This window comes from Syngnathus floridae, unplaced genomic scaffold (genome assembly GCF_059516105.1).
Source record: "Syngnathus floridae isolate MCC-2025c unplaced genomic scaffold, RoL_Sflo_1.0 HiC_scaffold_380, whole genome shotgun sequence".
Taxonomy (NCBI): domain Eukaryota; kingdom Metazoa; phylum Chordata; class Actinopteri; order Syngnathiformes; family Syngnathidae; genus Syngnathus; species Syngnathus floridae.
This window is the reverse complement of record NW_028284318.1, coordinates 5,842-20,000: the sequence shown is the minus strand read 5'-3', so window position 1 is coordinate 20,000 and position 14,159 is coordinate 5,842.

Below are 14,159 nucleotides of genomic sequence, written 5' to 3'. Positions count from 1 at the left end.
GGGCGCATTTCCCGCCGCGGACCGGCCGGCGGGGCTCGTCGGAGAGCGTGTCCGCCTCTCGGTGGTCCTTGCCGGGCGTGGGTCGGCGTCCGCTGTCGGTACTTTACGGGACCACGTTCGGCCCGCGGACCAGCCGGCGGGGCTCTCTTGAAAGCTTACCCGCCTTCGCTGGTTCCCCGGTCGGCCGCGAGTAGCGAGAATTCGGCCTCTTCGCCCGGAGCGCGGCTCAACTTTTGCGAAAATGCACTAAGTGCCAAAGCCCATTCATTTACAACGGCGTGTCCGCCAGAGGGCGCATTTCCCGCCGCGGACCGGCCGGCGGGGCTCGTCGGAGAGCGTGTCCGCCTCTGGGTGGTCCTTGCCGGGCGTGGATCGGCGTCCGCTGTCGGTAGGTGACGGGACCACGTTCGGCCCGCGGACCAGCCGGCGGGGCTCCATAGAAAGCTTACCCGCCTTCGCTGGTTCCCCGGTCGGCCACTAGTAGCGAGAATTCGGCCTCTTCACCTGGAGCCCGGAGCGACTTTTGCCAAATTTTTTCTAAGTGCCAAGGGCTCTCGCGCCGCGATGCGTCCGCCTCTGCTGGTTCCCCGGTCGGCCACGAGTGGCGAGAATTCGGCCTCTTCACCTGGAGCGCGGAGCGACTTTTGCCCAATTTTTTCGAAGTGCCAAGGGCTCTTGCGCCGTGATGCGTCCGCCTCTGCTGGTTCCCCGGTCGGCCACGAGTAGCGAGAATTCGGCCTCTTCACCTGGAGCGCGGCTCGACTTTTGCCAATTTTTTTCTAAGTGCCAAGGGCTCTTGCGCCGTGATGCGTCCGCCTCTGCTGGTTCCCCGGTCGGCCGCGAGTGGCGAGAATTCGGCCTCTTCACCCGGAGCCCGGGCCGACTTCCGCCGATATGATCACATCATGATCCTATAGCAAGTGTCGTATAACATGATGTACAAAATAAATATATAAATATTAACATCACCTATAAACATTAAATATATAAATATTAACATCACCTATGAACTTGATGAATACAATGTTTATAACCGAATGCTCATTTTATATTATTTGGCTGTAAATGCGATCATATGTAGTATATATCATGTATTTATCCACGAACCGTTAAAGAGATGTCAAGTGAGGCTACCTTAAGAGAGTCATAGTTACTCCCGCCGTTTACCCGCGTCTGTGCGAGAGGCGGTGTAATTTCTCTCCGTGTCCGCTGGAGGGAGGTATTTCCCCGTTACGACCTCCGGGAAGATCACCGGGACGCGGAGAACGCTTAGCCGGGGCTCTGGAAGCCTCGTTCGGCTTAGAAAGTGAGGTGGAAAGCACTCGGGGAACCGGCTGGGGGTGCTGGGGAAGTTCAGCGGGCCGCGTAAAACGTTTAGCCGGGGCTCTGGAAGCCTTCTCGGGCGTCAAGAGTGAGGAGGAAAGCACCCGTGGAACCGGCTGGAGGTGCTGTGGAAGTTCAGCGGGCCGCGTAAAACGCTTAGCCGGGGCTCTGGAAGCCTCGTTCGGCTTATAAAGTGAGGAGGAAAGCACCCGTGGAACCGGCTGGAGGTGCTGTGGAAGTTCAGCGGGCCGCGTAAAACGCTTAGCCGAGGCTCTGGAAGCCTCGTTCGGCTTAAAGAGTGAGGAGTGAAGCACCCGGAGAACCGGCTGGAAGTGCTGTGGAGGCTCGGCGGGCCGCGTAAAACGCTCAGCCGGGGCTCTGGAAGCCTCCTCGGGGGTCAAGAGTTAGGAGAAAAAGCACCCCCGAGAACCGGCCGGGTCCTCCACGAACCGTGAAAAAGATGTCGAGTGCCGCTACCTTAAGAGAGTCATAGTTACTCCCGCCGTTTGGCCGAAGGTGTATTTACTCGCCGTGTCCGCTGGAGGGAGGTATTTCCCCGCTCCAACGTCACCGGCGGCTTCCGAACGTCTCCCCGAGCGCTCGGAAGTCCGCGCGTGGGGGAGAAGCGGGCCGTGCGAGGTACCGGGTGGAGCTGGACCGTCACCGGGTCCGCTCGTCGTGCGCACCGGCCGCTGGAAGTCGAATAAAGCTCCGCGATCTCATCCGCGGAGCTTGTAAAGTGCAGATCCGCTGGGCTGGAGCTATTTTGGGCCACTTGGCGCTGCGCGCACGGCCTCCCGGAGGTGCCGGGTGGAGTGCGCGAGCGCACCGGCCGCTGGAAGTCGCATAAAGCTCCGCGATCTCATCCGCGGTGCTTGTAAACAGCCGATCCGGTCGGCTAGGAGCTATTTTCGGCCACTTGCGCATGCGCACGGCCTCCCGGAGGTTCCGGGCGGCGTGCGAAAGCGCACGGGCCGCTGGAAGTCGAATAATGCTCCGCGATCTCATCCGCGGTGCTTGTAAAGTGCAGATCCGGTCGTCTTGGAGCTATTTTCGGCCACTTGCGCGCGCGCACGGCCTCCCGGAGGTTCCGGGCGGCGTGCGTAAGCGCACGGGCCGCTGGAAGTCGAATAATGCTCCGCGATCTCATCCGCGGTGCTTACAACTAGCCGATCCGGTCGGCCTGGAGCTATTTTCGGCCACTTGGCCCGCGCGCACGGCCTCCCGGCTGTCCCGGTGGTCCCGCTCGCCTCCGCGGACGGTTAAAAAAATCTCAAGTGAGCCTACCTTAAGAGAGTGACAGTTACTCCCGCCGTTTGGCCGCTCAGAGTGCCATCGGACGCGCAGCAACGCGAGTGTGCGCTAAGTGCGAGAGGTGGCGTATTTACCCGCCGTGTCCGCTAGAGGGAGGTATTTCCCCGTTACAAGCTCCGGGAAGATCAGCGGGACGCGGAGAACGCTTAGCCGGGGCTCTGGAAGCCTCCTCGGGCGTCAATAGTTGGGAAGAAAGCACCCCGAGGACCGGCCGGAGCTCCTCCGGACGCTCGGCGGGCCGCGGAAAACGCTTAGCCGGGGCTCTGGAAGCCTCCTCGGGCGTCATGAGTGAGGAGGGAAGCACCCGTGGAACCGGCTGGAGGTGCTGTGGAAGCTCAGCGGGCCGCGTAAAACGCTTAGCCGGGGCTCTGGAAGCCTCCTCGGGGGTCGAGAGTTAGGAGGAAAGCCCCATGAGAACCGGCTGGAGGTGCGGTGGAAGCTCAGCGGGCCGCGTAAAACGCTTAGCCGGGGCTCTGGAAGCCTCCTCGGGCGTCATGAGTGAGGAGGGAAGCACCCGTGGAACCGGCTGGAGGTGCTGTGGAAGCTCAGCGGGCCGCGTAAAACGCTTAGCCGGGGCTCTGGAAGCCTCCTCGGGGGTCGAGAGTTAGGAGAAAAAGCACCCCCGAGAACCGGCCGGGTCGTCCACGAACCGCGAAAAAGATGTCGAGTGCCGCTACCTTAAGAGAGTCATAGTTACTCCCGCCGTTTGGCCGAAGGTGTATTTACTCGCCGTGTCCGCTGGAGGGAGGTATTTCCCCGCTCCAACGTCACCGGCGGCTTCCGAACGTCTCCCCGAGCGCTCGGAAGTCCGCGCGGGGGGGAGAAGCGGGCCGTGCGAGGTACCGGGTGGAGCTGGACCGTCACCGGGTCCGCTCGTCGTGCGCGCCGGCCGCTGGAAGTCGAAAAAAGCTCCGCGATCTCATCCGCGGAGTGCAGATCCGCTGGGCTGGAGCTATTTTGGGCCACTTGGCGCGCGCGCACGGCCTCCCGGAGGTGCCGGGTGGAGTGCGCGAGCGCACCGGCCGCTGGAAGTCGGATAAAGCTCCTTGATCTCATCCGCGGTGCTTGTAAACAGCCGATCCGCTGGGCTGGAGCTATTTTGGGCCACTTGCGCATGCGCACGGCCTCCCGGAGGTGCCGGGTGGAGTGCGCGAGCGCACCGGCCGCTGGAAGTCGGATAAAGCTCCGCGATCTCATCCGCGGAGCTTGTAAAGTGCAGATCCGGTCGGCTAGGAGCTATTTTCGGCCACTTGCGCATGCGCACGGCCTCCCGGAGGTTCCGGGCGGCGTGCGTAAGCGCACCGGCCGCTGGAAGTCGAATAATGCTCCGCGATCTCATCCGCGGAGCTTGTAAAGTGCAGATCCGCTGGGCTGGAGCTATTTTCGGCCACTTGGCCCGCGCGCACGGCCTCCCGGCTGTCCCGGTGGTCCCGGTCGCCTCCGCGGACGGTTAAAAAAAATCTCAGGTGAGCCTACCTTAAGAGAGTGACAGTTACTCCCGCCGTTTGGCCGCTCAAAGTGCCACCGGACGCGCAGCAACGCGAGTGTGCGCTAAGTGCGAGAGCTGGCGTATTTACCCGCCGTGTCCGCTAGAGGGAGGTATTTCCCCGTTACAAGCTCCGGGAAGATCAGCGGGACGCGGAGAACGCTTAGCCGGGGCTCTGGAAGCCTCGGGCGGCTTAGAAAGTGAGGCGGAAAGCACTCGGGGAACCGGCTGGAGGTGCTCTGGAAGTTCAGCGGGCCGCGCAAAACGCTTAGCCGGGGCTGTGGAAGCCTCCTTCGGCTTAGAAAATGAGGCGGAAAGCCTCATGAGAACCGGCTGGAGGTGCGGTGGGAGCTCAGCGGGCCGCGTAAAACGCTTAGCCGAGGCTCTGGAAGCCTCCTCGGGCGTCAAGAGTGAGGAGGAAAGCACCCGGAGAATGACATTTTGATATGATTTGACTATAAATGCGATCATATGTAGTATATATCATATATTTATCCACGAACCGTTCAAAAAAATCTCAAGTGAGCCTACCTTAAGAGAGTGACAGTTACTCCCGCATTTTGGCTACTCAAAGTGCCATCAGACGCGCAGCAACGCGAGTGTGCGCTAAGTGCGAGAGCTGGCGTATTTACCCGCCGTGTCCGCTAGAGGGAGGTAATTCCCCGTTACGACCTCCGGGAAGATCACCGGGACGCGGAGAACGCTTTGCCGGGGCTCTGGAAGCCTCGGGCGGCTTAGAAAGTGAGGAGGAAAGCAGCCGGGGAACCGGCTGGAGGTGCTCTGGAAGTTCAGCGGGCCGCGCAAAACGTTTAGCCGGGGCTCTGGAAGCCTCGGGCGGCTTATTAAGTGAGGAGGAAAGCAGCCGTGGAACCGGCTGGAGGTGCTCTGGAAGCTCAGCGGGCCGCGTAAAACGCTTAGCCGGAGTGCTGGAAGCCTCCTCGGGCGTCAAGAATGAGGAGGAAAGCACCCGTGGAACCGGCTGGAGGTGCTCCGGAAGCTCAGCGGGCCGCGTAAAACGCTTAGCCGGGGCTCTGGAAGCCTCGTTCGGCTTAAACAGTGAGGATGGGAGCACCCGGAGATCCGGCTGGAGGTGCTGTGGAAGCTCAGCGGGCCGCGTAAAACGCTTAGCCGGTGCTCTGGAAGCTCAGCGGGCCGCGTAAAACGTTTAGCCGGGGTGCTGGAAGCCTGGGTCGACTTATAGAGTGAGGAGGAAAGCAGCCGGAGAACCGGCTGGAAGTGCTGTGGAGGCTCGGCGGGCCGCGTAAAATGCTTAACCGGGGCTCTGGAAGCCTCGTTCGGCTGGGAGAGTGAGGAGGAAAGCACCATGAGGACCGGCTGGAGGTCTTCTGGAAGCACAGCGGGCCGTGGAGAACGCTTAGAAGTGCTGGAAGTCGAGTAAGGCTCAGCCATCTCGTCCAAGGTGCTTATAAAGTGCATGTCCGCTCGGCTGGAGGTATTTCCGGCCACCCGGCGCGTGTGCACGGCCTCTGGGTGGCTCCGGGCCGGCTAGAATTCCGGACCGCGATCGCTAACTCGCGGGACCCTAAATGGCCCGCGGACCAGCCGGCGGGACGTCGGTGACCACCCATCCGCCTCGCGGTGGTCCCCGGCCGGCTAGAATTCCGGACCGCGATCGCTAATTCGCGGGACCCTAAATGGCCCGCGGACCAGCCGGCGGGACCTCGGTGACCACCCATCCGCCTCGCGGTGGTCCCTGGCCGGCTAGAATTCCGGACCGCGATCGCAAACTCGCGGGACCCTAAATGGCCCGCGGACCAGCCGGCGGGACCTCGGTGACCACCCATCCGCCTCGCGGTGGTCCCTGGCCGGCTAGAATTCCGGACCGCGATCGGTAATTCGCGGGACCCTAAATGGCCCGCGGACCATCCGGCGGGACCTCGGTGACCACCCATCCGCCTCGCGGTGGTCCCTGGCCGGCTAGAATTCCGGACCGCGATCGCTAATTCGCGGGACCCTAAATGGCCCGCGGACCAGCCGGCGGGACCTCGGTGAAGACCCATCCGCCTCGCGGTGGTCCCCGGCCGGGTAGAATTCCGGACCGCGATCGGTACCTCGCGGGACCCTAAATGGCCCGCGGACCAGCCGGCGGGACCTCGGTGAAGACCCATCCGCCTCGCGGTGGTCCCCGGCCGGGTAGAATTCCGGACCGCGATCGGTACCTCGCGGGACCCTAAATGGCCCGCGGACCAGCCGGCGGGACCTCGGTGAAGACCCATCCGCCTCGCGGTGGTCCCCGGCCGGCTAGAATTCCGGGCCGCGATCGGTAACTCGCGGGACCCTAAATGGCCCGCGGACCAGCCGGCGGGACCTCGGTGAAGACCCATCCGCCTCGCGGTGGTCCCCGGCCGGCTAGAATTCCGGACCGCGATCGGTAACTCGCGGGACCCTAAATGGCCCGCGGACCAGCCGGCGGGACCTCGGTGACCACCCATCCGCCTTGCGGTGGTCCCTGGCCGGCTAGAATTCCGGACCGCGATCGGTAACTCGCGGGACCCTAAATGGCCCGCGGACCAGCCGGCGGGACCTCGGTGACCACCCATCCGCCTTCGCTGGTTCCCAAGTCGGCTAGAATTCCGGACCGCGATCGCTAACTCGCGGGACCCTAAATGGCCCGCGGACCAGCCGGCGGGACCCACTTGACTTCCTATCCGCCTTCGCTGGTTCCCAAGTCGGCTAGAATTCCGGGCCGCGACCGGTAACTCGCGGGACCCTAAATGGCCCGCGGACCAGCCGGCGGGACCTCGGTGACCACCCATCCGCCTTCGCTGGTTCCCAAGTCGGCTAGAATTCCGGACCGCGATCGCTAACTCGCGGGACCGCAATTGGCCCGCGGACCAGCCGGCGGGACCCACTTGACTTCCCATCCGCCTTCGCTGGTTCCCAAGTCGGCTAGAATTCCGGACCGCGATCGCTAACTCGCGGGACCCTAAATGGCCCGCGGACCAGCCAGCGGGACCCGCTTGACTTCCTATCCGCCTTCGCTGGTTCCCAAGTCGGCTAGAATTCCGGACCGCGATCGCTAACTCGCGGGACCGCAATTGGCCCGCGGACCAGCCGGCGGGACCCGCTCCACTTCCTATCCGCCTTCGCTGGTTCCCAAGTCGGCTAGAATTCCGGACCGCGATCGCTAACTCGCGGGACCCTAAATGGCCCGCGGACCAGCCAGCGGGACCCGCTTGACTTCCTATCCGCCTTCGCTGGTTCCCAAGTCGGCTAGAATTCCGGACCGCGATCGCTAACTCGCGGGACCGCAATTGGCCCGCGGACCAGCCGGCGGGACCCGCTCCACTTCCTATCCGCATTCGCTGGTTCCCAAGTCGGCCACAAATTACGATTATTCGGCCTCTCGCTCTGGAAGTGCCATCGGCACTTGCTCGGAAAAGTGTCCGCCTCTTCTGGTTCCCTAGGTCGGCCGCCAAAAGCGAAAAATCGGCCTCTACCCCGTTTGGGTACCAGGGGTAGGGTGCAGTACCAACTTTGGTCTTCAGGTGCGCCAGAGCGCGATGGTTGGTCCCACTAGTCAGCGTACTCATCGACGGTTTACTCCCCTTTCGCAAAATATAGTGGGCACGTATGTGCAGGACTGTTTATTTTTATTTTGAAAAATTTTCTAAGTGCCAGCGGACGCTGGCACACGACGTGTCCGAGCCACGATGGTGCCCAGGCCGGACAGCGACGGCGAAAAAGCCGATTCTGGAAGTTTCGAATATGCCAACGGCAAAAGCGGCGCGATGTGTCCGCCTCGGCTGGTTCTCCGGTCGGCCAGAAAAAGTGAAAATTCGGCCTCTCGCTCTGGAGGTCCGACGAACTTTGGCGAATATTTTCTAAGTGCCAACGGGTGTTACACCGTAATGTGTCCGACGCGGCTGGTTCCTCCGGTCGGCCAGAAAAAGTGAAAATTCGGCCTCTTGCTCTGGAGGTCCGACGAACTTTGGCGAATATTTTCTAAGTGCCAACGGGTGTTACACCGTAATGTGTCCGACTCGGCTGGTTCCTCCGGTCGGCCCGAACGAGCGAAAATTCGGCCTCTTCGCCTGGAAGTCCGGCCGACTTGGGCGAATATTTTCTAAGTGCCAACGGGTGTTCGGCCGTAATGTGTCCGACTCGGCTGGTTCCCCGAGTCGGCCCGAAGGAGCGAAAATTCGGCCTCTTCGCCTGGAGGTCCAACGAACTTTGGCGAATATTTTCTAAGTGCCAACGGGTGTTACACCGTAATGTGTCCGACTCGGCTGGTTCCTCCGGTCGGCCCGAACGAGCGAAAATTCGGCCTCTTGCTCTGGAAGATCTGCCAACTTGAGCGAATATTTTCTAAGTGCCAACGGGTGTTCGGCCGTAACGTGTCCGACTCGGCTGGTTCCCCGAGTCGGCCCGAACGAGTGAAAATTCGGCCTCTTGCTCTGGAAGTCCTGCCAACTTGAGCGAATATTTTCAAAGTGCCAACGGCTGTTCGGCCGTAACGTGTCCGACTCGGCTGGTTCCCCGAGTCGGCCCGAACGAGTGAAAATTCGGCCTCTTGCTCTGGAAGTCCTGCCAACTTGAGCGAATATTTTCAAAGTGCCAACGGCTGTTCGGCCGTAACGTGTCCGACTCGGCTGGTTCCCCGAGTCGGCCCGAACGAGCGAAAATTCGGCCTCTTGCTCTGGAAGTCCTGCCAACTTGAGCGAATATTTTCTAAGTGCCATCGGGTCTTGCCCGGAAAAGTGTCCGACTCGGCTGGTTCCCCGAGTCGGCCCGAACGAGCGAAAATTCGGCCTCTCGCTCTGGAAGTCCCGCCAACTTGAGCGAATATTTTCTAAGTGCCATCGGGTCTTGCCCGGAAAAGTGTCCGACTCGGCTGGTTCCCCGAGTCGGCCCGAACGAGCGAAAATTCGGCCTCTTGCTCTGGAAGTCCTGCCAACTTGAGCGAATATTTTCTAAGTGCCATCGGGGCTTGCCCGGAAAAGTGTCCGACTCGGCTGGTTCCCCGAGTCGGCCCGAACGAGCGAAAATTCGGCCTCTTGCTCTGGAAGTCCGACGAACTTTGGCGAATATTTTCTAAGTGCCAACGGGTGTTCGGCCGTAACGTGTCCGACTCGGCTGGTTCCCCGAGTCGGCCCGAACGAGTGAAAATTCGGCCTCTTGCTCTGGAAGTCCTGCCAACTTGAGCGAATATTTTCTAAGTGCCATCGGGTCTTGCCCGGAAAAGTGTCCGACTCGGCTGGTTCCCCGAGTCGGCCCGAACGAGCGAAAATTCGGCCTCTTCGCCTGGAAGTCCTGCCAACTTGAGCGAATATTTTCTAAGTGCCATCGGGTCTTGCCCGGAAAAGTGTCCGACTCGGCTGGTTCCCCGAGTCGGCCCGAACGAGCGAAAATTCGGCCTCTTGCTCTGGAAGTCCTGCCAACTTGAGCGAATATTTTCTAAGTGCCATCGGGTCTTGCCCGGAAAAGTGTCCGACTCGGCTGGTTCCCCGAGTCGGCCCGAACGAGCGAAAATTCGGCCTCTTGCTCTGGAAGTCCTGCCAACTTGAGCGAATATTTTCTAAGTGCCATCGGGGCTTGCCCGGAAAAGTGTCCGACTCGGCTGGTTCCCCGAGTCGGCCCGAACGAGCGAAAATTCGGCCTCTTGCTCTGGAAGTCCGACGAACTTTGGCGAATATTTTCTAAGTGCCAACGGGTGTTCGGCCGTAACGTGTCCGACTCGGCTGGTTCCCCGAGTCGGCCCGAACGAGTGAAAATTCGGCCTCTTGCTCTGGAAGTCCTGCCAACTTGAGCGAATATTTTCTAAGTGCCATCGGGTCTTGCCCGGAAAAGTGTCCGACTCGGCTGGTTCCCCGAGTCGGCCCGAACGAGCGAAAATTCGGCCTCTTGCTCTGGAAGTCCTGCCAACTTGAGCGAATATTTTCTAAGTGCCATCGGGTCTTGCCCGGAAAAGTGTCCGACTCGGCTGGTTCCCCGAGTCGGCCCGAACGAGCGAAAATTCGGCCTCTTGCTCTGGAAGTCCTGCCAACTTGAGCGAATATTTTCTAAGTGCCATCGGCTCTTGCCCGGAAAAGTGTCCGACCCGTCCGGTTCCCTAGTTCGGCCACATAATGTGAAAATTCGGCCTCTTGCTCTGGAAGTCCTGCCAACTTGAGCGAATATTTTCTAAGTGCCATCGGGTCTTGCCCGGAAAAGTGTCCGACTCGGCTGGTTCCCCGAGTCGGCCCGAACGAGCGAAAATTCGGCCTCTTGCTCTGGAAGTCCTGCCAACTTGAGCGAATATTTTCTAAGTGCCATCGGGTCTTGCCCGGAAAAGTGTCCGACTCGGCTGGTTCCCCGAGTCGGCCACGGAATGTGAAAATTCGGCCTCTTGCTCTGGAAGTCCTGCCAACTTGAGCGAATATTTTCTAAGTGCCATCGGGTCTTGCCCGGAAAAGTGTCCGACTCGGCTGGTTCCCCGAGTCGGCCCGAACGAGCGAAAATTCGGCCTCTTGCTCTGGAAGTCCTGCCAACTTGAGCGAATATTTTCTAAGTGCCATCGGGTCTTGCCCGGAAAAGTGTCCGACTCGGCCGGTTCCCTAGTTCGGCCACATAATGTGAAAATTCGGCCTCTTGCTCTGGAAGTCCTGCCAACTTGAGCGAATATTTTCTAAGTGCCATCGGGTCTTGCCCGGAAAAGTGTCCGACTCGGCTGGTTCCCCGAGTCGGCCCGAACGAGCGAAAATTCGGCCTCTTGCTCTGGAAGTCCTGCCAACTTGAGCGAATATTTTCTAAGTGCCATCGGGTCTTGCCCGGAAAAGTGTCCGACTCGGCTGGTTCCCCGAGTCGGCCCGAACGAGCGAAAATTCGGCCTCTTGCTCTGGAAGTCCTGCCAACTTGAGCGAATATTTTCTAAGTGCCATCGGGTCTTGCCCGGAAAAGTGTCCGACTCGGCTGGTTCCCTAGTTCGGCCACATAATGTGAAAATTCGGCCTCTTGCTCTGGAAGTCCTGCCAACTTGAGCGAATATTTTCTAAGTGCCATCGGGTCTTGCCCGGAAAAGTGTCCGACTCGGCTGGTTCCCCGAGTCGTCCCGAACGAGCGAAAATTCGGCCTCTCGCTCTGGAAGTCCTGCCAACTTGAGCGAATATTTTCTAAGTGCCATCGGGTCTTGCCCGGAAAAGTGTCCGACTCGGCTGGTTCCCCGAGTCGGCCCGAACGAGCGAAAATTCGGCCTCTTCGCCTGGAAGTCCTGCCAACTTGAGCGAATATTTTCTAAGTGCCATCGGGTCTTGCCCGGAAAAGTGTCCGACTCGGCTGGTTCCCCGAGTCGGCCCGAACGAGCGAAAATTCGGCCTCTTGCTCTGGAAGTCCTGCCAACTTGAGCGAATATTTTCTAAGTGCCATCGGGTCTTGCCCGGAAAAGTGTCCGACTCGGCTGGTTCCCCGAGTCGTCCCGAACGAGCGAAAATTCGGCCTCTCGCTCTGGAAGTCCTGCCAACTTGAGCGAATATTTTCTAAGTGCCATCGGGTCTTGCCCGGAAAAGTGTCCGACTCGGCTGGTTCCCCGAGTCGGCCCGAACGAGCGAAAATTCGGCCTCTTCGCCTGGAAGTCCTGCCAACTTGAGCGAATATTTTCTAAGTGCCATCGGGTCTTGCCCGGAAAAGTGTCCGACTCGGCTGGTTCCCCGAGTCGGCCCGAACGAGCGAAAATTCGGCCTCTTGCTCTGGAAGTCCTGCCAACTTGAGCGAATATTTTCTAAGTGCCATCGGGTCTTGCCCGGAAAAGTGTCCGACTCGGCTGGTTCCCCGAGTCGGCCCGAACGAGCGAAAATTCGGCCTCTTGCTCTGGAAGTCCTGCCAACTTGAGCGAATATTTTCTAAGTGCCATCGGGTCTTGCCCGGAAAAGTGTCCGACTCGGCTGGTTCCCCGAGTCGGCCCGAACGAGCGAAAATTCGGCCTCTTGCTCTGGAAGTCCTGCCAACTTGAGCGAATATTTTCTAAGTGCCATCGGCTCTTGCCCGGAAAAGTGTCCGACCCGTCCGGTTCCCTAGTTCGGCCACATAATGTGAAAATTCGGCCTCTTGCTCTGGAAGTCCTGCCAACTTGAGCGAATATTTTCTAAGTGCCATCGGGTCTTGCCCGGAAAAGTGTCCGACTCGTCTGGTTCCCCGAGTCGGCCCGAACGAGCGAAAATTCGGCCTCTTGCTCTGGAAGTCCTGCCAACTTGAGCGAATATTTTCTAAGTGCCATCGGGTCTTGCCCGGAAAAGTGTCCGACTCGGCTGGTTCCCTAGTTCGGCCACATAATGTGAAAATTCGGCCTCTTGCTCTGGAAGTCCTGCCAACTTGAGCGAATATTTTCTAAGTGCCATCGGGTCTTGCCCGGAAAAGTGTCCGACTCGGCTGGTTCCCCGAGTCGGCCCGAACGAGCGAAAATTCGGCCTCTTGCTCTGGAAGTCCTGCCAACTTGAGCGAATATTTTCTAAGTGCCATCGGGTCTTGCCCGGAAAAGTGTCCGACTCGGCTGGTTCCCCGAGTCGGCCAGAAAAAGTGAAAATTCAGCCTCTTCGCCTGGAAGTCCTGCCAACTTGAGCGAATATTTTCTAAGTGCCATCGGGTCTTGCCCGGAAAAGTGTCCGACTCGGCTGGTTCCCCGAGTCGGCCCGAACGAGCGAAAATTCGGCCTCTTGCTCTGGAAGTCCTGCCAACTTGAGCGAATATTTTCTAAGTGCCATCGGGTCTTGCCCGGAAAAGTGTCCGACTCGGCTGGTTCCCCGAGTCGGCCAGAAAAAGTGAAAATTCAGCCTCTTCGCCTGGAAGTCCTGCCAACTTGAGCGAATATTTTCTAAGTGCCATCGGGTCTTGCCCGGAAAAGTGTCCGACTCGGCTGGTTCCCCGAGTCGGCCAGAACGAGCGAAAATTCGGCCTCTTGCTCTGGAAGTCCTGCCAACTTGAGCGAATATTTTCTAAGTGCCATCGGGTCTCTCCCGGAAAAGTGTCCGCCTCGTCCGGTTCCCTAGTTCGGCCACGGAATGTGAAAATTCGGCCTCTTGCTCTGGAAGTCCTGCCAACTTGAGCGAATATTTTCTAAGTGCCATCGGGTCTTGCCCGGAAAAGTGTCCGACTCGGCTGGTTCCCTAGTTCGGCCACATAATGTGAAAATTCGGCCTCTTGCTCTGGAAGTCCTGCCAACTTGAGCGAATATTTTCTAAGTGCCATCGGGTCTTGCCCGGAAAAGTGTCCGACTCGGCTGGTTCCCCGAGTCGGCCAGAAAAAGTGAAAATTCGGCCTCTTCGCCTGGAAGTCCTGCCAACTTGAGCGAATATTTTCTAAGTGCCATCGGGTCTTGCCCGGAAAAGTGTCCGACTCGGCTGGTTCCCCGAGTCGGCCAGAAAAAGTGAAAATTCGGCCTCTTGCTCTGGAAGTCCTGCCAACTTGAGCGAATATTTTCTAAGTGCCATCGGGTCTCTCCCGGAAAAGTGTCCGACTCGTCCGGTTCCCTAGTTCGGCCACATAATGTGAAAATTCGGCCTCTTGCTCTGGAAGTCCTGCCAACTTGAGCGAATATTTTCTAAGTGCCATCGGGTCTCTCCCGGAAAAGTGTCCGACTCGGCCGGTTCCCTAGTTCGGCCACATAATGTGAAAATTCGGCCTCTTGCTCTGGAAGTCCTGCCAACTTGAGCGAATATTTTCTAAGTGCCATCGGGTCTCTCCCGGAAAAGTGTCCGCCTCGTCCGGTTCCCTAGTTCGGCCACATAATGTGAAAATTCGGCCTCTTGCTCTGGAAGTCCGACGAACTTTGGCGAATATTTTCTAAGTGCCATCGGGTCTCTCCCGGAAAAGTGTCCGCCTCGTCCGGTTCCCTAGTTCGGCCACGGAATGTAATAATTCGGCCTCTCTGAGGTACCAGGGGAACGCATTTAGGTACCAGGGGTAGTCGCTGAGGTACCAGGGGTATGCATTTAGGTACCAGGGGAGACCACTACGGTCTGTTGGTCCCCCTAGTTAGTGTACTCATCGGTTTACTCCCCTTTCGCAAAATATAGTCGGCACGTATGTGCAGGACTGTTTATTT